The following is a 24,296-nucleotide window of genomic DNA, read 5'->3' on the forward strand; positions in this document are numbered from 1 at the left end:
ATCTGAATATCTTGCTCTGTGAAAACTCTTTCCATGTCTTTTGCCAATTTTGTAATTGGACTATTGGTGTTTTTCTTCTGAAGGCCAAGGAATATTCTGTAAACATTTGTTATGAGACCCTTTTCTGAGATAATATAGCCAAATATTTTTTCCCAAATTGGTAGGTATAGTAAGGTGGAAGTATACAAAATTAATATAAAAAATCAATAGAATTCTTCTACAGTAACAAAGAGAACTAAGAGAAGTAAACCAAGAAAGCAATACCATTTATAATAGCCAACCACAAATTGAGACACTTAAAAGTGAACCTAAATAGAGACACAAAAGACCCGTTCAAAGAAAACTACAGAACATTTCTGGAAGAAATAATAGAAGACCTAATATATATAGAAAAGGTTTCCCTGTTCATGGATAGGAAGGCTCAATATTGTGAAAGTCACAATCCTACCAAAAGCAATCTACACGTTTAACACAATCCTAATACAGATACCAAATTCATTTTTCAAAGAGATCAAAAGGAAAATTGTAAACCTTACTTGGAGAGGAAAGAAACCCCAAATGAGCAAAGCTCTACTGAAAAACAATAATTAAGTGGGAGGCATAGCACTCCTAACCTCACAGCCTACTACACAGTAGTAGTAAAAAAACAGCTTGGTACTGGTACAATGAAAAGCACACAGACCAATGGAACAGAATTGAGAACCCAGAAATAGACCTCTCTAACTTTGGTCAACAAGGAAATAATACCTACCTATCAAATGGAGAAATGACAACCTCTTCAACAAATGATGCTAGCAAAACTGGATTGCTACCTGCAGAAAGTTGAAACAAAATCCACATCTCACACCATACACAAAAATCAACGGGGAAAAAAAAATCAACTCAAGGTGGATAAGAGACCTGGGAATAAAGTCTCAAACCATAAAGTTCACAAAAGACAAACAGGGACCAAACTTTGAAGGTCTAGGCTATGGTATAAAAAGACTGACCAATACAGCCACGATCTGGAGAGGATAAAATTGATGAAAAGGGTCTTGTTTTTTGCAAATTCCTTCAGAGCAGCTTGAACTTTCTCCTTCTTCACCCTTGCTTCTTGATTATACCTTGTTTCCTGAAATTCTCTCACAGGCAATGAGGCAGTACATAAACAAGTATGGATTAGGAAACTGTTGCTTATGTTTTAAATGTAGCCTGTTGTCTATTTTTTGTGTATATAGATTTATGGAAACACAGTCACATCCATTCATTTAAGAGTTGTTTATACCTGCTTTCATGCTACAGAAATTGAGCTGAGTAGTTTCAATAGCATTGATAATCACCCACAGAATTGAATATATTTATTATACGATCCTTTTTAGGAAACTTTGCCTTTCATTTTTCTAAGCCAAAGCCTATCCAGGAAACTATGTTTTGATGTAAAAATGGCTCATTGTGCCATAGAAATATGTCTACAATTAATATGAAGCTCATATTTTGTTTTGATAAAATTTTAATAGCCATAATTGATTAATGGCCTCAATATTAGACCACAAATCTAGACTTGAATTTTGACCAATAACTTCATTCCCTTAAATATTTTTCTTGTGGGGTAACTTCCCACACATGGCTTATCTTGTGCAGATGGCATCCATAGTTGACTTTCCCTGATTCTTGAGGTTACCTCTCACACATGAATCTTCTGTGACACATCCCAGCACAGTATAAGTATTTATGTGAAGTTAATACTTAGAAGAATTTAAATCCTCACAATCATACAGAGCTACCAACCTGTCATTCAACCTCAGGCTGAATTCTCTTATTTCTTACAAATATAATTTTATTTCTCCAAGTCTATGTACATAAGCGGTTTTTGACATATAAATTTTTTTCTATAATTATATTTTATTAATTTTCATAAACATTTACAGAGATTTTGGGTTTCCATTCATTCATTGTTGCACTATTCTCTCTACCCTCCTCCCAGTTTGTTCTTGTCCAAATGCCACAGTGTTTGTCAAAGCCAGTTCTGATTAATCTTCTTTGTCAGTGTGTCCTTTGCCATTCCCTATCACTCCTCCCTGAGAGAGACTTCACCCTGAGTCATAAGGAAAAGGGGATGGTGTATTCTCTTAGCTACTTCCTGCTGAAAAGGGACGCTGTGGGTTTCAGGGTGAAGATCTTCTCTCACTACTCTAAAGGGCCCCTTTGGCAGTAGGAAACACATAGACTATTATGGAGATTGATTTTGGAATTTAGATGCACTCTTATTGATTGTGCTTGGCCATACATGTTCATATCCTTGAAGATGTATCATGGAAGTGTTGCAGCCTAGAAGATACAAATTTGACTAACAAGTTATAAGTACATGAGTCAAAAATTATGGAAAAGTAAAAGAAAATATTCTTTCATTGTTTTACAAACCCTCCCCCAGGTCCCCTCCACCATGTAGCCCTTGCTCTAGACTCCTGTGATGACAGAAATACCTAGTTATATATCTCTTTTAAACAGTTTTCTCTCTCCTCTGTTTCAGTGCAGTGTACATTATTGAACCCATCTCACTCAGTCTCTCCCCAACCCCAAGGACAGTCCCATTCTACAACAGTGGTATCATGTAATATTTGTCCTTTTGTGACTGGGATATTTCACTCAGCATAATGTTCTCCAGAGTCAAATTTAATCCAATAGGAGAAGAGGAAACAAATTATCTTCCTCCATTAAGCAGAATAAACTTTCTTAAAATAAGTTCTCTTTGAAGAGAGGATAATCCTCAAAATCACTACATAAACCTTGAAAGACAGCTATGCCACTGATTGATACTCCTTTGCTTGAAAGATCCTATTAAAAAAGATTATCGGGTCTGGAATCTTTTTCCACAATATTTTTTTCCTGAAGTCATCATTCTTTGCAAGGGTCATGGAAATAAATCTACACATTTCACAAGTTTACTTAAATTGATTAATCTAAGAGGATTTGAGATGAGTGCTTGAAACAGAATGAATTGAATATAATTAAACTAGTAATAAAAAATGAATTGGCAAAATTGAGAAGTTTGATTTCAGTAATTTCTTCAAGATTATATGAAAAGAATGGACACTGAGTTTAAACTACCACAAGGAATTGAAGGAGACCATTAGCTTTTAACAGATGTAACCCTTTTCTTGTTTATTTGAAGTAAGGTAATGAGACAGAGAAACAACAGCTTGTTTACGTATGTGAAGATGCCTATTATGGGATAATGAAAGTGAAAACTTTAACATGTTTTGAAGTACGGATTACTTTTTTTTCCTATAATTATATTTTATTAATTTTCATAAACATTTACAGAGATTTTGGGTTTCCATTCATTCACCGTTGCACCATTCTCTCTACCCTCCTCCCAGTTTGTTCTTGTCCAAATGCCACAGTGTTTGTCAAAGCCAGTTCTGATTAATCTTCTTTGTCAGTGTGTCCTTTGCCATTCCCTATCACTCCTCCCTGAGAGAGACTTCACCCTGAGTCATAAGGAAAAGGGGATGGAGTATTCTCTTAGCTACTTCCTGCTGAAAAGGGACGCTGTGGGTTTCAGGGTGAAGATCTTCTCTCACTACTCTAAAGGGCCCCTTTGGCAGTAGGAAACACATAGACTATTATGGAGATATATGGATTACTTTTAAAATTAGTCCTAAGAAATTTAAAAAAATAAATTAATCCTAAGAAATTAAATAACTTTTTCTGAAGAAATAAAGACTTCTTGACGAGCACTCTGTGTAATAGTATTATTTACATTTCTCAAATATTTACACTTGTATTAGAAATATGTTCCTCTATCTGGAATATTTTATATTTGGAATACTTCCCATAATAGCAATAATCTCACAATAACTTTGATTTCTGAGACATTCCTTCAGTCTTGTCCTTTCCCCCATAGTTCAGCAGTGAAAGCCTCTTAGGCCTGTGGTTACAACTTTTCGTTTATTATTAGTATCATTTTTCCACATGATATGGTCTTGCTGATAAAGACTTCATATAATACAAGTGCCAATTTTGACAAACAATGGCTTATGAAATCTTTAGTTTATACATGAAATTTTCATTCCAAAATTCACTCCATTTAGATGCTACTTGTTAACAGGCTTCTATTCATATTGAGGAAACAACAGACTTAATTACTAACTCTTTTTTTTTTACTTGTTTTTTAATCTTTCGTCTTGTTACACTCTATAGTGGTATGCTTGAGTGCATCTAGTGAAACTAACAAAGTTACAGCTTGAGAAGAGCTCTAGAAGTAAAATTCCTCAAAGACTTGGGCACTTTCAATTTTACTTGGTATTGCCAAATGTTCTCCAATTCAACTGCCTACTTGCTGTTTCCATGTCACTTGCTAACAGGCACGCACGATTATGTTCAGTGTAGAACTTTTCTACCTCATATCCCCTCATCTTCTCTCCTTCCCCCTATTAGTGAGTAGCAAAGCATTTACCCAATTTGTCAATTCAAATCCTTAGTAGTCATCCTCAGTCACTCTTTCCCTCTTGCCCGACATCTAAACCATCATTTAATACATAATAATCCTTTATTACATACACGTCCAACAATTAAACCCTGTCTCAAAAGTCTAAGTCTGGCACATTATAAAGGCTCATCTGCTGCATAGTAGATGAATTCCATGGTAAGATTTATTTTCATATGAAATATGTGTATCCTCCCTGAAACTAGAGTTGAGGGACTTTAAAATGAAAAAGAAAGTGATTTAGCATCATTTTCAAATGCATATGTAAAAAGTTATTTAGAAATAAGCAATTGAGATTATGATTATTTATGTTTTAAATTGGTATACCAAATGGCATAAATTGTTAGACTTGCTACTTTTTCAGATATGTTATTTTTGGCTCGTAGATTTCCTGACATTTTATGCTATTTCCACATCTTTCAATCTAAGTCTGTGATTCAAAAAATTAGCCATTTATAGAGAAAAGATAGTCCCTAGTGACAGCACAAGCTATCCAGCAAAAGAAAATGGCACACACAATTATCCAAGATGGATTTGTAGTGCTTCTGACAGCACAGGTTAAACAAATAGCTAACAAATTCAAAACACAGCAATTCATACCTTTCATTAAGACTCTTCAGTTTTAAATATGACTGGTGAAGAAACATTACGGTTATATTTAATTACTTTGATTTGGACTATGAACTATACTAAGCCATGAGTTTAAAGGATGCTGAACTGTTTTATTTGGGAAAAAAAGTCAACAGATGCTGCTGTTTAACCCATGTGCCTAAAATATGCCTTCCTAATAAGGTGGATATCTGTTTATCTGTTAGTTTTATCTTCCTGGCATCCTTTTCTTTGCGTATTTTTTCCTCTAAGAAGGAAATATTTTCCTCTAAGAAGAGTGACTCCTTCTCCCACCTGGTGGAACCAATAGTTACCTGGCTTTCCTCCCTCATATTTTATGGTGCATATGAAAGAAAAAGGTCTCATATCCTGTTTTTAGATTGATACAAATCTTGGGAAAGTAATGCTATGCACATTTTTCTGGCATTGTTAGATGTAAGTACACTCCAAACATTATCTGATAATCACCAGGAGAGAATGTTTTTAGTATGAAACCATCACACAGTAAAAATGAGCAAAGATGGCACCAATAAAACGCAGGTTATATTATCTAATTTCATTATTTGTGTTCTTGGACCTAAGTATGTTAATAAATTCTTATTTCAATTGAATTTTGGACTTTGCCCCAAAACTATCTTCACTAAAAAAAAAGTGAAAATAATATTTCTAAAGAAATAAAGTCATATGAGGTTTAATAACTTATAGTTAATACGTATTAGTATTTTCATCTGGATAACCAAATATTACTAGAAATGTAATATTCGTACATAGAGAATTTTCAACTTTATTAGAATGTTAAATGTTGTTGTTATGTGCCGTCGAGTCACTTATGACTCATAGCAACCCTGTGTACAACAGCCCTCTGTTCTATGCCAACCTCACTATCTCTGACACACCCTGATTACCCCAGTCACTGAATCAATCCACCTTATAGAGGGTCTTCCCCTCCTGCGCTGTCCCTCCATCCACTCAAACATGATGTCCTTCTCAAAGGACTCTTCCCTCCTTACAACATGTCCAAAGTATGTTTGACAAAGCCTCAGAATCCTTGCCTCCAAGGAGCAGCCCGGTTTAACCCTCTCAAGGATGAATTTGTTCATTTTCTTAGCCCCCCATGGTACATTCAATACTCTTCTCCAGCACCACAGTTCAAAGGCATCAATTATTCTATTCTCCTTAGTCACTGTCCAACTCTATGGCAGATAGCAATTGACAGACAGTAATTGCAAAGACTATGGCCTGTATCAAGTGCACCTTATTCTCCAGAGCAACACCATTGCTCTTCAGGACTTTGGAGAGGTCCCTGAGCAGACTTTAACTAAAAGTATGTGATCCAAGTATAATTGTGACATTTCTGACTTACCATCTTAGTTCATCATTCTTGGAAAGGTGGAGGGTCAGTGCAGTAGATGAACACATTGAACGAGATGGATTGACTCAGTGACTGAAAATGGGGGCTGGTGTGCCAGAGACAGTGAAACAGGCTCAATATTGGACAGAATTCAGAGTTATTATTCTTAGGTTTGCTATGAGCTATATTAACAAACAAATATTAAGTCTCTATAAACACTAAACAAACTATAAACTTGGGAAATGAAGAATTATATAATACATAGCATTAGGGAATATATGTAATTTTCTTTAACCTTTAGTCATCGTTGCTTATTAGTTTTATTTGTGGGTCTCTTCCTCTCATTAATTGATTTTCTTACCTTTTATGCTTTTTGTTCTTTATTTTTTTGTAAATCACATTTATTTTACAGTGACCCACATGTTGATGACTACAAACAGAATGTGGAAATTACTGAAATATATAATTAATATTACTTTGCAAACAAAATATTGTTGAAGATCATCTAAAAATGGCTAGAACAGTACACTGATAAAGAACTTCCAGAAGTTCAAGTTGCATTCAGAATAGGATAAGACACCAGAGATATCATTGCTAATGTCAGATGGATCCTGACTTGAAAGCAGAGAATAACTACAGGAATATTTGTGTTTTAGTGTCTATGCAAAGGCATTTGACTCTGTGGATCATAACAAACCATGGCTAACATCAAGAAGAATGGGATTTCCAGGAGAGTAAACTATAACCAACACTCTTGGCACCAGCAGTCAGGAAATGAAAAGAAATTGCATTAAGGAAATCGGCTATCAGGGGTCTCTCCAAAGTACTAAAAAGCAATGATGTTAGTCTAGAGACTAAAGTGCACCTAATTCAGGCCAATATCTTCAAAATTACTTGCTATGTATCTATCAGAAAGTTGGACAATGACTAAAGATGAGAGAAGAAGAGTTGATGCCTTTGATTTGTGGTGCTGGAGAAGAGTATTGAACATACTATGGACAACTCTGTCATGGAAAGGGTGAAACCAGGCTGCTCCTTTGAGGCAAGAATTTTGAAGCTGTCTCTCATACTTTGGACATATATCCAGGAGGGACCAGTTCTTGGTCATCATACTTGGAAAAGTAGAGTAAAAGCACAGGAGAGGAAGAACCAAGATGAGATGGATTGATACAGTGACTGCGGTAATGGGGATAGGAGTATTGGAGACAGTGACACTGGCTTAGAAAAGGGCAGGGTTCAGAGCTATCAGACATAGGGTCACTAGGAGTCATAGGCATCTTGAAGGCATGTAACAACAACAACATGAAATCTATATCTCGAAAAAGAAGTTGTTGTCTGAACAAAGCAAAACAAAACAACAACAACAACAAAAAAAAACATACAACAAACCCAAACACTGTATGATTTAAAATCATGAAAGATGTGCATCAGGGCTATATCCTCTCTCCATACCTATTCAACTTATATAATGTGCAAATCATTAAAGAAGCTGAACTCTATGAAGAAGAACATGGTATCAAGATTAGAGGTTATGCATATGACACAATTTTTCTTGCTGAAAATTTAGAGGACTTGTGATGCTTGCTGCAGAAAATAAAAAACCACAGCCTTCAATATGGATTATATGTCAACAATAAAACAAAAACCCTCGCCAATGGGCAAACAGGCAACATCAATGTACATGGGAAAAGATTGACATTGTCAACAATTTTATCTTACTTTGATCTAAAATCAACACTGTTAGCACCAGCAATCCAGAGATTGAAACCTGATTTAAACCATAGTCTTTCCAATCACGTGCTATGCATCTGAGTTAGAAAACTAACAGGGATGACAGAATTGATGAGATGTTAGATAATAATATTTGATATCCCATGGACTGTCAAAATAATGTCTTTAGAAAGTACAACCAGAGTGCTCCTTAGATGCAAAGATAGTAAGGCATTATCGCACATGTTTAGGTATCCTGCTAGGAGAGGATATTCCTTGGAAGTGGGCAGCATGTTTGGAAGAGTGGAGGGTTAGTGAAAGAGAGGAAGACCTTCAACAAGATGAATGAATACAGACCTACAACAAGATGAATGAATACAATGATGACAGCAACGGTCTCAAGAGTATCAAGAGATAGGACGGGGCTCAGATTTGTTGTTCATAAAGTCACTCTGAGCCATAGCCAACTTGAGAGCACCTAACAACAACGATAACAACCCTTATTATCAGATGCATGCATGCAACTGCTGCTGGATGTATTCTCATGCAAAATGAGGGCTTTTAATTAATTTTATTTCTCATTCTTATGTGAATCTGTATTTAACATCACTGAATTATATCAAGTAAGGAAATATCAGGAAGTAGAAGCTTTATAATCTATTAATGTGCAAAACAAAGTTTCTTAGTTTTTCATGTTGCCTATCTTCTTAGCTCCTTATGCTGGATAGTGAATGGATTAGGCTTACTTTTTCTGCTTCATTTTTCGTTGATCTATTCTCCTCACATTTTTCTAAATTACTGCTGCAAGCCTTTTTTGCTCAAATATTAATTTTTACTGTGCCTTCATTGACTGCTTCCATATATGCTTTTCTGATAACTTGGGTGGGTTTGCTACCAAGGCATATGATACATATCAATGCAATTTTATTTCTTAATCTATTTTTCTAGGTTGGGAGATATTTGTGTTCTTATTATTCAAGATGAAAAAAAGGAGTTTGAGGGAGAACATTTGGTCCTTTTAAACTCTGTGGTGGTTGTTACGTTTCATGGAATCAGAACCAGCTCAGAGCTAACCCTCCAGCAGGTTTTCAGAGGAATTACTCAGGAGGAGATTGTCCATCATTCCCCACGGAACAGTGGGTGCATATAAGCTTCCTGCCTTTCAGTTGGCAGCACAACTGCTTACCACAAAGCCATCAGCTTTTACTTCTTTTTGGAGGAGCCAGAGAGGAGAGTGAAGAGGGAACACTGACAGAAGAGCAAACTATGGCATTTATCTAAGTAAACCAATCATGGTTGGTGTGGGATTTTTTGGGGGGAGTTGGTGGAGGGTTACATTTCAGCATTTTATCTGTCATGAAGATTTTATTTCATTATTGTCATCCTTTCATATATGTATCGTTATGTTGATGACACAACCCTGCTTGCTGACACTGAGGAGGACCTGAAGCATTTGCTAGAAAAGACCAAGAACTGCAGCCTTAAATATGGATTGAAGCTCAACATCAAGAAAAGGAAGATTCTTACCACTGGGCCGGTTGGCAGCAACATGACAGATGATTGAGAAGATTAAAAGATTGAGATTGTTAATAGTTCCAGTTTGCTTGGCTACACAATCCTCTTGGTACCAGCAACCAGGAAATTATAAGACGAAATGCATTGGAAAAGTCTGCTGTCAGAGACGTCTCCAAAGTACTGAAGAGTAATGATGTCAGTGTGCCTGATTCAAGCCATGATCTTTGCAATTACTTGCTATGAGTCAGAAAACTGGACAATATTGGAAGGAGAATTGATGTCCTCAAGCTGTGGTACTGGAGAAGAGTATTGACTATATCATGGATGGCTAGGAGAACAAACAGGTTCATCTTGGAGAGGGTGAGACCAGGCTACTGTTTAGAAGCAAGGATTCTGTAGCTTCATCTGACATACTTTGTACATGTTGCAAGAAAGGACCAGTCCTTGGAGAGCAACATCATGCTTAGGAGAGTAGAGGGACAGTGCAAGAGAGGAATACCCTTGATGAGATGAATTGATTCAGTGACTGGGGTAATGAGGGTAGGTGTGTCAGAGACAATAAATTTATTGCAGGATAGGGAAGAGTATAGGACTATTGTACATATGGCCTCTATGAGTCGCTAGCAGCTTAATGACATATAACACCATTTTTATGGCGAATTTTCTTCATTTCTGTGCTTTTCCAATATGATCAAAGGAATAGTTAATGAGCTGAATTATGAACTTTGTAATAAAGCTAAGTGAAGTTCTTTTATTATTTAACTATTTCTAAATTTCAGATTCTAGATAAAAGTCAAGAATTTTTTCCTGATTGGAAAATTATTTTTTCAAAATCTCCTATCTCACGTCCTATATGAAAGTATGTATTATAGGCAATGGCCTACAATAATTATTATTACTAGAACAAGATAAGTTAATTTTATAATTATATAAATTAGAAGAAACAATACTCAAGATATCCAACTGTTGTACTAAAATATTTATTTTAAGAAAAAATGTATTATTCGAATAAAAATATAATAACACTCAGAGAAAAAAAGAATGTGGTAAAGAAATATTTAACAAAGAGAAAGTTTTATGTAGAATCTCGAAGAAAAAAATTTAAAATATATATTGTTAACTTTTCTTTAAAAGAGTATCACTGAAGTTGAATGTCATAATGAATGTTATTTCTTGATTGAATGATGATAAGCATAACACTAGGTCCTTTTTAGTCCTTTTTCTGGATACTTAACTAGACATTAAAAGATTGACACTAATCTGAACAGACGATGTGCTGCTCTCTTGAAATAAAAGTGAACATGTTGATAATTTAATTAAACTATAATAATAAAATTTACCTAAATTTAGAAAATTAATAAGGATGGTTGGACTAGGGGAGCTGGTTTTTAGAAATCAGACCTTTCACCCCTAGGTTACCGCTTTGAATCCAAACCAGATTAAACGTGACCAAAAATTGTTAACACATGATGTAGTTTCACTGCTAATAGGAAATTGGTTGGTGGTCTCGATTTAATCCCAAAGACAGGCATTTACATCACTAAACAGGCCATTAAAGTGTGTAGTAATTTATTTTTTTCATCCTAGTTTAAATGAAAAACTAGAATTAATTATTGAGAAAAAGTCCTCTTAAGGGTAAAATTGACATTGTTAAATAAATTCAGGAAAAAAACACTATTCCACCATTAAACTCTTGCAAATAAATTCTAAGCCACAATAAAAACTCTAAGATCAAAAGGGCCACACTTTTGAGAACTAATCTATTTATTTAAAGATGAAAAATAAGTATTTAAATTATTAGAAAATTATTATTAAAATTATTATTTAAATTATAAATATAGAAAGTAGATAATAGATGTTTTGGCAAAATAATAATAAAACTAATATAAAAACATTGTTTCCATGAAATTAGTGTTCTCAAGATATCACTAATGATTTACACATAATCATGGCTCATGCATTTTTAACTGTAACTGTTTTAATTTGAAGAAAATTACAAAAGATTTGGTAAGGGTGCAAAAATGTTTAACATTGATAAATTGAACTTATTATGAGCAGGAATGAGTCTAAATTAAACTTACAGTCTATAAATAAAACTAATCCTGAAAATACACTTGAACTAGAATTTCATTTAAATGAATTCAATTAAATTCATACCATAACATTTGAAAAAGCTCAAAATTTGAAGCATGTTTGGCTTTCCTCTTGCAACACTCCCTCTTTCCTATGTGATGCTTGAATTGTCTATTCCAACTTTTGATCTTTTTGTCTCTACAGCAATACATCTATGGATGGAAAAGTTATTTTAATAAAACTTATTTTTTTTATTTTTTCAGGAAGTTCTTCCAGGCATTACATTTGAACACATAGATTCTTATCATCTACATAAATTCAATCTTAGTTTTGTCTTCTGCGGTAGCATCGAAAAAGCATATAGTATTTCCTTAATGCAAAATCTACTCTTTCTTTCTGACATCTTCAGCTGCTTTCCTGTGACTACATTAACTAGTAATTGCTGGAGCCGCAATATAGTAACTGGGCACCACCCCCAAGTCTCGCGAGCTTAATCATGAGAATGCTTTCTAGGAAGGAAAAGGATATAATTAAAGTCATGCTTCACATCACTCTAAACACACTGTAGGCACTACTGGCTTGTAGAATCCAACTTATCATGACTTTCTTTATAGAATAGACTAGAACTGCTTCTTAGGATTTCTGAGGATGTAAATTTTTACGGAAGCAGATCACCTCTTTTCTTTTCCACGGAGCAACGGGTTTCATATTGCTTGTATCCCCAGTCAACACTCTTGGTACCAGCAAATGAGGAGAAAAGGAGATGTATAGTATGGGAAAGTCCTTAAATGCAATGATGTCAGTTTAAAGGCTAAGATGATCCTAATTCAAGCGAAGTCTGTCCAATCACCTGCTATGCATTTGAGATCTAGACAATGAATAAGGATGACAGAAAAAGAATCAATGCATTTGAGTTGTGATTTTAAGGAAGAATGTTGAAAATGCCATGGAAAGACAAAAGAACAAATAGATATGCCTTAGAGAAAGTGCAAAGAGAATATTCCATGGAACCAAAGATGGTGATGCTTTTTCTCACATATTTTTGACATGTTCTTAGCAGAGATTGTTCCTTGGAAAAAGATATAATGCTTGAAAGGTGCAGCAAAGGAGGAGATCCTCAATGACTTAAATTGATTAGTGTCTGTGGCAATGGATTCAAATGTGTTGAGGATGATAAGAGTAGCAGGAGATAGGACAAGTTCAGATCTATTGTTGATAGAGAAGCTATGAGTAATACTCAATAACACTTAACAACAATTGTGTAGTTTTGTTGACCTTCTAAAGAATGAACTGAACCAGCAATTAGAGATTGCATTTGGGATGTTGGAGATAATGTGATAGATTTAGGAAATGAGGTACACAGTATTTGAGATTCATTCTCCACGTTCATAGCAACAAATGGAAAGCTACATATTAATTTGTAAATCTGCAAAGTAAATCAATGCTTAAACGTGGTATACCAATGGTTTCTTGCCAGTAGATTGTTGAGATTTTTATATAATGGCTTATCTCTGTCAGAAAATTTTCACCTTGCTTCTTGGGTACCAAACCACATAACACAATTGATAGTGTTCCTTATTGAACATAAAGAATATATACACAAGTTCATAGTGCTATATGAAGGCTCAAAACGTTCAACATATGTAACTATACCCCAGGAAGTCAGTTCCTGTGAAAGTTATACCTGACAGTGAATATTGTCCTACTGTTGGAAATATAATTTAAAATTAGACATTATTTTCATGAAACACCAAAATGGGAGATTTATTTTCAGTTTATTTAATGAATACAGTTCATTGTTTATTTGGCTATATGCAGTCTAAATGGCTACAGATGTCAGCCTGTACTTCAGTGAGTACAGTGAGGTTGGTAGATTATAAACAATGGTGAAGAGCATGGTAAATTAAGATGCCATGTCCTTTCTAAAGTTCATAGCTGGAACTCAATTCCTGCAACTACCAGATGGAAATAAAAATATAAATTTTAGGGGAGCTCTGGTAGTCTAGTGGCAAGGAGTTGCAACTACAATCCCAGAGGTGCACGGTTCGAATCCACCAGATGCTGTGCCGGGGAAGGAGGAACAATCTCCTCCTGTACCGGTCAGATCTCATTTGACGGTACACTCACACAAAAATAATAAAATAAAATTTTTAAAAAAATACAAACTTGTCAGATCTTCTATTTCTTTCCAAGAATTGAAAATTCAGATTGTGCACACCTATATGTGTGTATAGGTGGGTGGGCATTATACTGCCTTTAAATCTTGACAACAAATATAAAACTTTTAAAAATATTTTGTTAATACAACAAAGTAGGACCATCAACTGTGTTTAATATAAATCTTTCAAATTTCCATCTCCACTTCAGACACATAAAATATGTTGAGGCTGATATAAAATAATGAGATATAACAAACCATGTATTTATAAAATAAATCCATAAAACCTTCAACAAGTCTCATGGAAAGGTACTAGAAATCGCTAGGAATGTTAAAGACATCATTCCTGTAAAAAATATTTTAAAAGAACAACTTATTCATGTCTACTGTATTTAGTTTCTGTACTTTGGAACACAGCTCCTAAAACAAGATATGTTAAGGTAACACATTTTAAAAATACTATGTTTGTAAATGCTTTATTTCTTCCCTTTTGGATAATACAAAGATTCTTGCCAATTGCAGTTTGTACCAATAGCACAATTCCTGGAAGGAACACCTTATAAATAAATTAAAGGGCCTCTTCAAGAACATCTGAGTACTGAAATTGGGCATCTACCTTCCCACACTGATGGTGAACTTCTGTGAGGTGGATTAAGATCCAGAATCAGAAAAATAAGACTGAATTATCTATCAGGAGTAAGAGTCAAATTACCAGGCAGTGGTTGAAAATCCAGAAATCAGGGATGTATGGTGAAGCAGATGCAGCCAAATGAAAGTGAGGCTGAACCTTAGTTGTTTGTGTCAGATTGCATGTGGCACACTAAAAGTCAGAGAGAGAGAGGTAGGAAAAATGCGGTCTCAGTCTCAGAGACGGGAAGAATTTATAGTCAGATCATCAAAAAGCAGCAGAGTATCTGGAGGGCTTGGATACCTGGCAGGATACAGTGGTAGATTTCCCACCAAATTGATTTCACATTAAACTGTCTGCTCCAGGCTGTACACTTCCCTGTCTGGCCAGGCTGAGCTCTTTGAGCCCAAGGTATGGGTTAACACGTGCCAAAATCTTTATTCCTTCTCTTAGTACCAGGTTCTGAGAAACGGACAACAAATCAGAAACTATCAATTGCATTCCAGTTCAGAGACCAGGACCTGTTTTCTATCTCTTCACTCTTAATTTTCAGTTCATTTTGTCATCAGTATATTTGGCCCCCTAAGAACCAGTTTATAAAAAGACAATAAATCTCTTTGTTAGGTAAGGCTCTGAAAAAAGATAAAGTCAAGAACCAGCCTCTTAAACTGCTTTGTGTGCTTTGCTTAGGAACCAGTAAGTATTTTGAGTTCAAAATACACTTAATAGAATAGGTTCTATTAATAGAACCTTAATAGAAGGTTCTGGAGAAAATGTTAAAATATCAACTCTAGTTTCCCTGAATGTCCTCTGTTATCTGCTTTGGTTAGAGCCCAAGGCGAAGTAGCGGCATGTGTTCTTAGTCATGTAAGATCTCAGGTTGACTAGTTAGACAGACCTGAAGACAAATCACAGTACCCACAGATGATAGATATAGCAGGGAGCTTTGGGAGACTAGTGGATAAAGGGTTGTGCTGCCAATGCAAAGCCAAGAGGTTCTAATCCACCAGTTGCTCCAAGGAAGAAAGACCAACAATCTCCTTCCACGCAATTCACAATCTCAGAAATCCCACTAGAACGTCAGTTATGAGTCAATTCCAACTCAGTAACACATAACAACAAACATAAAACATAACAGAAGCTATGCGCATCCTGAAGTCTACAATCAAAGGAGCAAATTAGCATTTACCTAATAACTGGGGAAGATTTCACATGTCATTTGAAAGCAATTTTCCTTTGAGACCTTCATATAAATTTCTCTTCTCTTTCCACCCGTTCACCATATTTGTCTGATTCATTATTTGATATTAACAATCTACACTGAATTATGTCTAACCCATATGTTTATTTGTGAAAGGACAGAATTCCACCAAGGATGGAGTCTTGGGAACAAAAATTTAGGAGCAATTTTATTACCAGAGTGAGGTTCCTAAGTGGCTAAAGGGGTCTGTGATCGTCTGCTCACTTAAAAGTTTGTTGCTTGTATCTACTCAGCTGTGTCATGGAAGAAAGGCCAGGAAATCTTCTCTGAAGATTATAGCACCCAAAACCCCTTTGAAGATGTTCTTCTCTGCAACTCTTAGAGTTAACATGAATCAGAATTAGCTCCAGGCCAACTTTTTATTTCCCTTTTGGTGTTTTTGTTTTGTGGTGTGTTTTTGTTTTGTTTGTTTGTTGTTGTTACCAGATGGATTTGTAGCTAGATATGCTCTCAAAACACTATATGTTTGAGAATCATTGTAAATTAGGTCTGCAAGTGATCAGAAGATTTCAAATAGCCAGGTTAAGGACATACATTCTTGTAAGATGTTCTGAGAGCAAAGTGAGGGAAAATTTCCCTGGTAACAGCAAAGTATGTGCAGAATTTATGACCTTTTTCTAAGTTACTTTACCATTCTGTGGGAGCCTTTGCATGTTTTTCACTTGTATTAGAAATTCAGCCTCTTTTCTATGGTTTCTTAAAAAAGAGAAACTGTGGTAAGGCAAAATTGTTCAGTAAGATGCATTCGTTGTGGAAAGAGTAAGAATACACTTTCTACTACCCAGTTTGATTTGTCTGAAACTAGGCTTTATGTAGAAATGGTTAGTGATGTGCGAGAGATATGCTGTTTTATTTATATAAAGAGGGATAAGCTCGAGTAACTATATGGAACTGTCAGATTATGCAAGGGTGATTGGCATGTGTTAATAGGGAACCTATGGTTTGTTGTGATTGACTTATCGTATTGAAATACAGAGCATAAGCTTTGCATTCCAGCACAGACCTGCTATAGACAGAATGGACAAAAGGGGCAGAGTTACTGGATGGAGAACTTGTTCTGGCTACTTTGACATGATTAGCCCATTATTAAAGGTAGCATAATAAAAGCTGATATTTGTACATTGTTAAAAACAAATCAGAAGTTTTGTCTCATGTTTGGGTTATAAAGAGACATCTCTGTTTATATGTAAGCAAAGTACTTGAGTAATTAAGCATAGCTTCTGTGGTGTTAAAGGTTTATTTTTCAAATAGCTTCCCAATCCATTACCTGACTTCTCCATGTAGATGGGTGGATTTATGCCTGTAGGGCATCTTAGACCATCCACAAGGGGGCTAGTTATAGTCATCAATCCACAGGGGACTGATTAGTCATGCTATCAAATTGATCAGATCCAACAGCAGAATTGGAGGATCTTCCACAGCAGCAGCAAAGAAAAAGCAAGAGTGTGCAGTGTATCCTTCAGAGCCATAGGTTCTTGTGCCTGTCAGATTAGAGTGTACGGGAGCAGCAGCCTTATCAGCCACAGTAGAGAACCAGAGACCTGAAATGAGACAGAATAGACTTTGGGATGCTACAAAATTGAATCAAAACTAAGAGCCTTTTGCCAAGTTCATTGGAGGATTTGCGAGGGAGAGCCAGAATTGGCTGGACTGAGAGATTTATGATTTTAACACTGGCCTAAATCCACTAGGCTCAAAGCTAAGGCACATGTGAGTGTGTTTTGGAAACTGTCCTTACTGTGTGGTCTGTCAGCTATTGCTACAAATTTAGGACTCAGTCAAGCAGTAAGACTGTCATTTGAATGAGTAGAAATAAGTGTAGGATCATGAGGGACATGTCTGAGTTAATGAGAATTGGTTTTGTGTTGTTGCTCTTTTTTACAGGGATAGTTATCCTTTGCAGAGTTGATCAATGTCTGATATAGCCAACCCCACACGACCCTTGCTTTTTTACAGCTTCCCTCACTCTCAATGTGATTATAGGCCTGGGGGGGAAAAAGATGAGAAATTAAAAATTAGCCATAGAAATGACATGAAAACATTTGATATTTGCACAAAGAATATTACATCAAAGGAAAACATTTAGATACTCAAAATCTCAAAAGTAAGGTTTAAGGGGGGGAAAGTGGGGAGAGATTAACCAGAAATGTCCCAGAGGGGAAAGGTAAGAAATTAAAATCTATAGAAACAGCATGGAAGTTGCATAAGGACACATGATCAGAGATACGTGAGTACAGAGAACCATAAAGCTAAATGAAGGTAAGATGTTGGGTGTGGGGGGAAATTGAAAAGGATTAAAATTTCAAATTCTGTGATGCTGACATTTAGGGATATTTTTTAAAATAGAAATTGTGGCCAAATATATAATACAAAATAATTTATTTCTATTAAGTACATAAAAAGTACAAAGGCAATTGCAGATTGACTTGGTCTGTTAAACTACTATGTTGTAATTGAAGAAATCCAAAGACATTGCAAAGAATGTCAAGGAATTGAATAGAGGCTTTGTGTCTGGCCTTCCCTCCAGGATGATGGAGAATTATCTTCCCTGGAGTTACTTTATACAGAAAAGAAAGGTAAAGAACTGTCAGAGAAATCAAAACAAAGGCTTGATTGAAAAAATATGAGAAATTAAGTGGTCATAAATCACTAAGTTCAAATGGTCTTCATCTGAAACTTCTGAAGAAGTTGAAGAACGATGTAGCTAAGCTACCACCAAAAATGTATCAACACCTTCCATCAAAGAAGAGGGTGATGAATGCCTATCCATCCTTAAAAATGGTCCAATGTTACTCATAATGCTGGATTTTAATGAAAACATGGTGTTGTCTAGAATTATTCATGTCTTTAAAAAAAATAAGCATTTCTTTCTCCCCTTGAGGAAAGTGTATACTTTTACTAGTAGTTTAATATTACTCAACACATGGGTTTTCTTTTCTATTTTGTCTTTGTTTCTGTTTTATTTTTACTTGCCTGTTTTTTGTTTTGTTTTGTTCTTCCATGAGCTTGGACACTGAATATCATTGAACACTATTTATTAGACACACACTGATGAATTGGTTACCAAGGAGAGGACTGTAATCCACAGTGAAATAACTCATGGCAGCATTTGTTAGTTGTCAACTTGGTCTGGTCGATAAGCACTATCTTTGCCATTACAACATGTGGTGGAGCTTTAGTCACCAAATATCATGCTGAGAAAAGCATAATAAAATCTGCTTGGTTTATGTGGTTTCCCAAAGCAACACAAGACATTATTTAGCTGGAGAATTTCCCCCCTTGTTATGGGTGTTATTGTTTTTCACTTGAAACAATTTCATGATGCCCAAATTAACACAGATTAAGAAATGGCTTAGAAGAAGTGTGTGGAGATTTCTGGTGATTAATTTAGTGCTGCCCATTAAAGTCAAGATATTGATTGCACCAGAGACTGCGTGTTCTGTTTAATTCTTAGCAGGTGGGCACAGGCCAGACCTTCCCATCTTGCATTGCCAGTGAACCTCAAAGGTGACCTCTCCAAGGGAAGGAGAATAATTCATTCACTGTGTTTACTTTATACTGAGACTCTTTTTTAGATGAAGGCTCCTAACTGTGCTGAATTGTTCTTACTTAAGAGTGAGATTGTGGTTTGACCAGTGTTTTTGATAGTCTTGAGAACAATTATTTCACATGTGGCTTCTAGTCGACTTAAAAACCCATCGTCATACCAAAAGTTCATCTGAAATTCCTGTGAAATGTATTACTTCATGAATTTTCAAACAGGGATGTAATGTTTAAAGTCAATCCACAGTGTTTTGCTGAAGGTTAATGAGATAAGGTATTTGAGGTATATTGTTCTTTCTGCTCCATTTATGGAATTTCCAATATGAGCTCAGACAAAATACATCTTCACACCTACTTCCTCATCTCAATTGCCTCATTTAACAATGCATAAAAATGTTATCTTATTGTATGGGACAGAGTTTATGTGGCCTACTCCACAGGGTATTACACTGCTAATTCAAAGTGAGGCTGCTCTACCAATTCCTATCTACTATCTTTCCAGAGAAGAAAAATGCACAAACTCATGGGTGGCCTTCCACTGAGTTTCCAAGAATATAAACCGTGTAATTTACATTAAAAATGCAATGGATTGATTCCAACTCAACTTATTTATTGATTCCAACTATGAATGAGAGAGATTAAATAGGGACAACAATCCCAAGGCAACTACGAGGATTCTTCTTTCTGTTCTTCTTCATGATACCTCTTTGAAATGTACAGTGTTATGAAAGAAAGAAACTTCCCAAGAGCAGAAGACAGCGCATGTAATGGTAAAAACAGAGTATGTACTACGTCAGAGAACAGTACCTTCAACACTGGCTCTCAATTTTTTTATATAACTAACAACTTGAAAATCTCACACAAATTTTGGACTTGTTCATCAGTAAAATGTTCATGCTTAGCAGTGTAATTTCATAGGAGTCATAAACATGCAAATACCCTTTTCCACACTAAAAACTTTTGATCGGCTGATGTAATAAGTAATTCAAACTTAATTGCCATTGAGTTTATATTCAGAGGCTGCAAACTTAACAGGAAGAGACTGCTCAGGTATTTCCTTCTGAACTATTGGTGGATTTGAACCACTAGAGATATGCAGCCTTTTGCTTAAAAGTGCAACCTGTTATAGACTACAACACCAAAGCTCCTTATAGTAAAGTTAGCTCTGATTACTTTCCAGGGGCATCAAACCATAGAAACTTGTAAACCCTCAATATATATACTAAAAGTTTAAATCAAAGTCATAGTTATGGGTTGTTTCTGACACCCAGTAGTAGCCCAACGTGTTGCACACACCTTCTTAGTGTTCTTGGCTGGAACCTACACAAGCAGACCAGCAAGCTCTGCTCGGCTGCCATTACATTACATTACAACTGCCAAGTTTTCTGTAAAGGAACCTTGGTGACACTGTATTCCTCTCTTCTGAGTCAGAAATGTTACTTAGCCTCACTTAAATTTATTTCTTACTTTTAAAATCAGATAGTAGTAGAAGGTGGACTTCATGCACCAGATACATTTTAACTATTGCTATACTGAAAATTTATCCACTTGCTCATTGCTCTTGAATAGGAACCAACTGATAGCTGACCCTGGACCAAGTTTCCAAGACTAGAAATTGCACATTAGGGAGAAGACTAGTCATATTTCTCCTGTAGAGCCACTAGTCAATTCAAACAACTAGACAGGCAGGACTTTTGGGTTAGTAGCATAACTCCCTGTGTATTAGGCCACCAAAGCTCCCAGCATAGAAGATCAGGAAAATTTAATCTAACTTCCGTTCTCACTATGTGAAAACGGGGTGGGCATGAAAGCAGACACATCTAACCTACCTGACTTCACAAGGGGAAAGAGAATCCCAGTCAACATCAATAGCCCAAAGCTAACTGTTGTGAGGTTAGACATGCCCATCCTTCTCATGCTCCAAATCTTTTCTATCAACTTCAACACAGTAATACTAGCCCTTCCACAGCACTCATTACCTCTCTTCAAGGTTCAAGAATTCATTTTAATGGCCACACAGACCGTATATACTTACAGTTATGGAGTTTATGAAAGGAATTAACAGGTTACAGTGCAGGGCGAGGATCACAAATAAGGCCTTTTTTTTTTTTGCCTTTGTCCTTTGTCCTAATTGACAAGTGCTGGAAAGTAAATTTAGCTCACCATTTAAGGTTCCTTGTATGGCAGTCCAATACATAGACAAATTTAGAATTAAAGACATTTGACACTAGTTCCATGGGTCAGGAAGCCTTAGGTCTCTAGCAGATGTGAAAAGACACCCACTTCTTTTTATTTTTAATTTTTAATTTTTAAAATTAATTTTAATGAACGTTTACAGAGATTTTGGATTTTCATTCATTCATTGTTGCACTTTTCTCCCTGCCACCCACCCCCCCGAGTTCATGCTTCTCTTTGAAAAGTAAAAGAAAAATTCTTTCATTGATATACAACCCCCCTACTCCTGAGTACACTCCACTATGCAACCTTCATTCTGGAAGGTTTCTGACTCTCAGTATGTAGACCTGTAGTCCACAGCTCTCACCATCTCCTGGTTCTTCCATCTCTGCCTCCCCTGATGTTTCTGATACCTATGCTGGCCTCGTAAGTCTGGGTGTAGGAGTGTCAGGATAGGGTTCCCAGCTATAAAGGACCCATTGCACTTGTGGTTTTTCTTTCTTGATTGCAATGAAATCCTTAACAATACTCAAATTAGGGTTCAATATACTGTATTTGCACAGTGCTATACCATAGGCAGTGAGCTCTGGTAGCCTACTGGCAAGAAGCTACACTGCAATGCCAAAAGAACTTGGTTCTATGCTACCAGCTGCTCCTCGGAAGAAGGATGGACAATCTCCTCCTGTGCAATTAACTGCCTCTAAAAACCCGCCAGACAGTTGGCTATGGGTCCGTTTTGACTTGATGGTGCACAACAGCAACGACACACCACAGTTTGCCATTTACATTCTTTCTATTATTAGTTACTTATCCAATCTTAGTGAGCCATAACTAGCCTACATTTTCTTAAATCTACTCAGTCATATTGTAGCAGTTATAAAAATTTTGAGCTTTATTATGTTATTAGAAGTTATTATAAAAGTTATTGGAACTTTATTAAGTAATGTATCACACTGTAAATTGTAATTAATATAGCAATGGGAAGTTTTCTTAATTCTGGGTAATAGTGTTTTTTTTTAATCAATAAAGAAAGGATTTGGGTAGGTTTTTTTTTTCCCCCTAAGGTACATTTCACTTTGGAAAAGTCTCTTGAGGAGCTCTGGTAGGCTAGTAGTAAAGAGCTGTACTGCCATTCCTGATTCTTGAAGGCTCATGGTTCAAACCCACCAGCTGCTCCACTCTGTAGGAGAAAGATGAGCAGTTTCCTCCTGTGTGATTTACTGCTTCTGAAAACCCACTGAAGGGCCAGTTATCAGTCAGTTCTGACTCAAGAGCAAACAATAAAAACAATAGCACCAATATTTTAGGGAGCTTTGGCACTCTCGTAGATAAGGAATTGCAATGATGACCCAAAGACTTGCAGTTCACACCCATCAGCCACCCCTGTAAAAACAAGAGTAAATCATTTTACTGTCTACTTCACGGCAGGGAGTCCTGTGTTGCAATCCTGAAGACACGTGGTTCAAGGCCACCAGTTGCTCTGTAGGAGAAAGATGGACAATCTTCTCCTTTGTGATTAATTGTCTCTGAAAACCCTCCAGAAGGTCAGCTATGGGTTGGTTCTGACTCTACAAACAACAACAACTGCACAGTAGATGTGGATGTGATACATAGTACAGCTGTATGAGACAAACAACTTGCTTTAAGGAGATGTTATATAGATGCTAATCCATTTTAAATAGTGTTTCTGTGTGTTTTTATATTTACATATAATCAAGCTCACACAAACCTATGCATAGTCCAAGAAGCAGTTGTCTGAATGGAGCAAGGAAATATTGCATTGTTAAAAGGTTGGGAAAGATGTTTGTAAGAATTTTATCCTGTCTCCATATATATTTATTCAGTATTTACACTGAGCAAGAGCTGGACAATGATTAAGGATGACAGAAGAATTCATGCTTTTTGAGTTGTGGTGCTTTAGAAGAGTATTGAACATACCATGGACTGCCAAGAGAATAAACAGGTCTGACTGGAGAAGGTGACTTTGGAGGCAAGGATTTTCAAGCTCGACTTCACATACACTGGGCATGTAGCCAGGAAGGACCAGTCCTTGGAAAAAGACATCACATTTGGAAGGGTCGAGGGTTAATGCAGGAAAGGAAGAGCTTGGATGAGATGAATTGACACAGTGACTTTGGTAATGGAAGCCAGTATATTGGAGACAGTGATATTGTCTCGGATAGAATAAGACTTAGAGCTTTTGTTCATAGGGTCACTCTGAGTCATAGAGGACTTGATACCACATAACAACAATATGTTGAGCAAAAACTAAAGACACTGAACTACTTGATACAAAAATAATCCAACAGAAATGGATGGGAATTCATCAACAACCTGCATTATATAGACGACCCAATATTACTTGCAGAAAAGATTTGTAGCACTTGCTTTAGAATATTAAAGACTATAGCCTTCAGTATGCATTATAACACAATATCAAGAAAACAAAAATCTTCACCACTAGACCAATAAGCAATATCATGATAGATGAAGAAAAGATTAAAGTTGTGAAGGATTTAATTTTACTTAGATCTGCAATCAACACCCAAACTAACAGCAGCCAAAAAATAAAAAGAAATGTTTCACCGGGAGTGTCTTTTTAAAAAATTATTATTAAATTTTATTAGTTTTAGTGAACATTTACAGACATTTTGGGTTTTCATTCATTCATTTTTGCGCTGCGGGAGTGTCTTAGCACTTACCAAAATGCTAATGAACAAGGATGTCAATTTAAACTCCATGGTGTGTCTGATCTAAACCATGGTATTTTCAGGCTTTGCTGTGCATCTGAATGTTGGGAAATGA

This window comes from Elephantulus edwardii, unplaced genomic scaffold (genome assembly GCF_000299155.1).
Source record: "Elephantulus edwardii isolate Elephantulus edwardi_28Jun2011 unplaced genomic scaffold, EleEdw1.0 scaffold00183, whole genome shotgun sequence".
Classification (NCBI taxonomy): domain Eukaryota; kingdom Metazoa; phylum Chordata; class Mammalia; order Macroscelidea; family Macroscelididae; genus Elephantulus; species Elephantulus edwardii.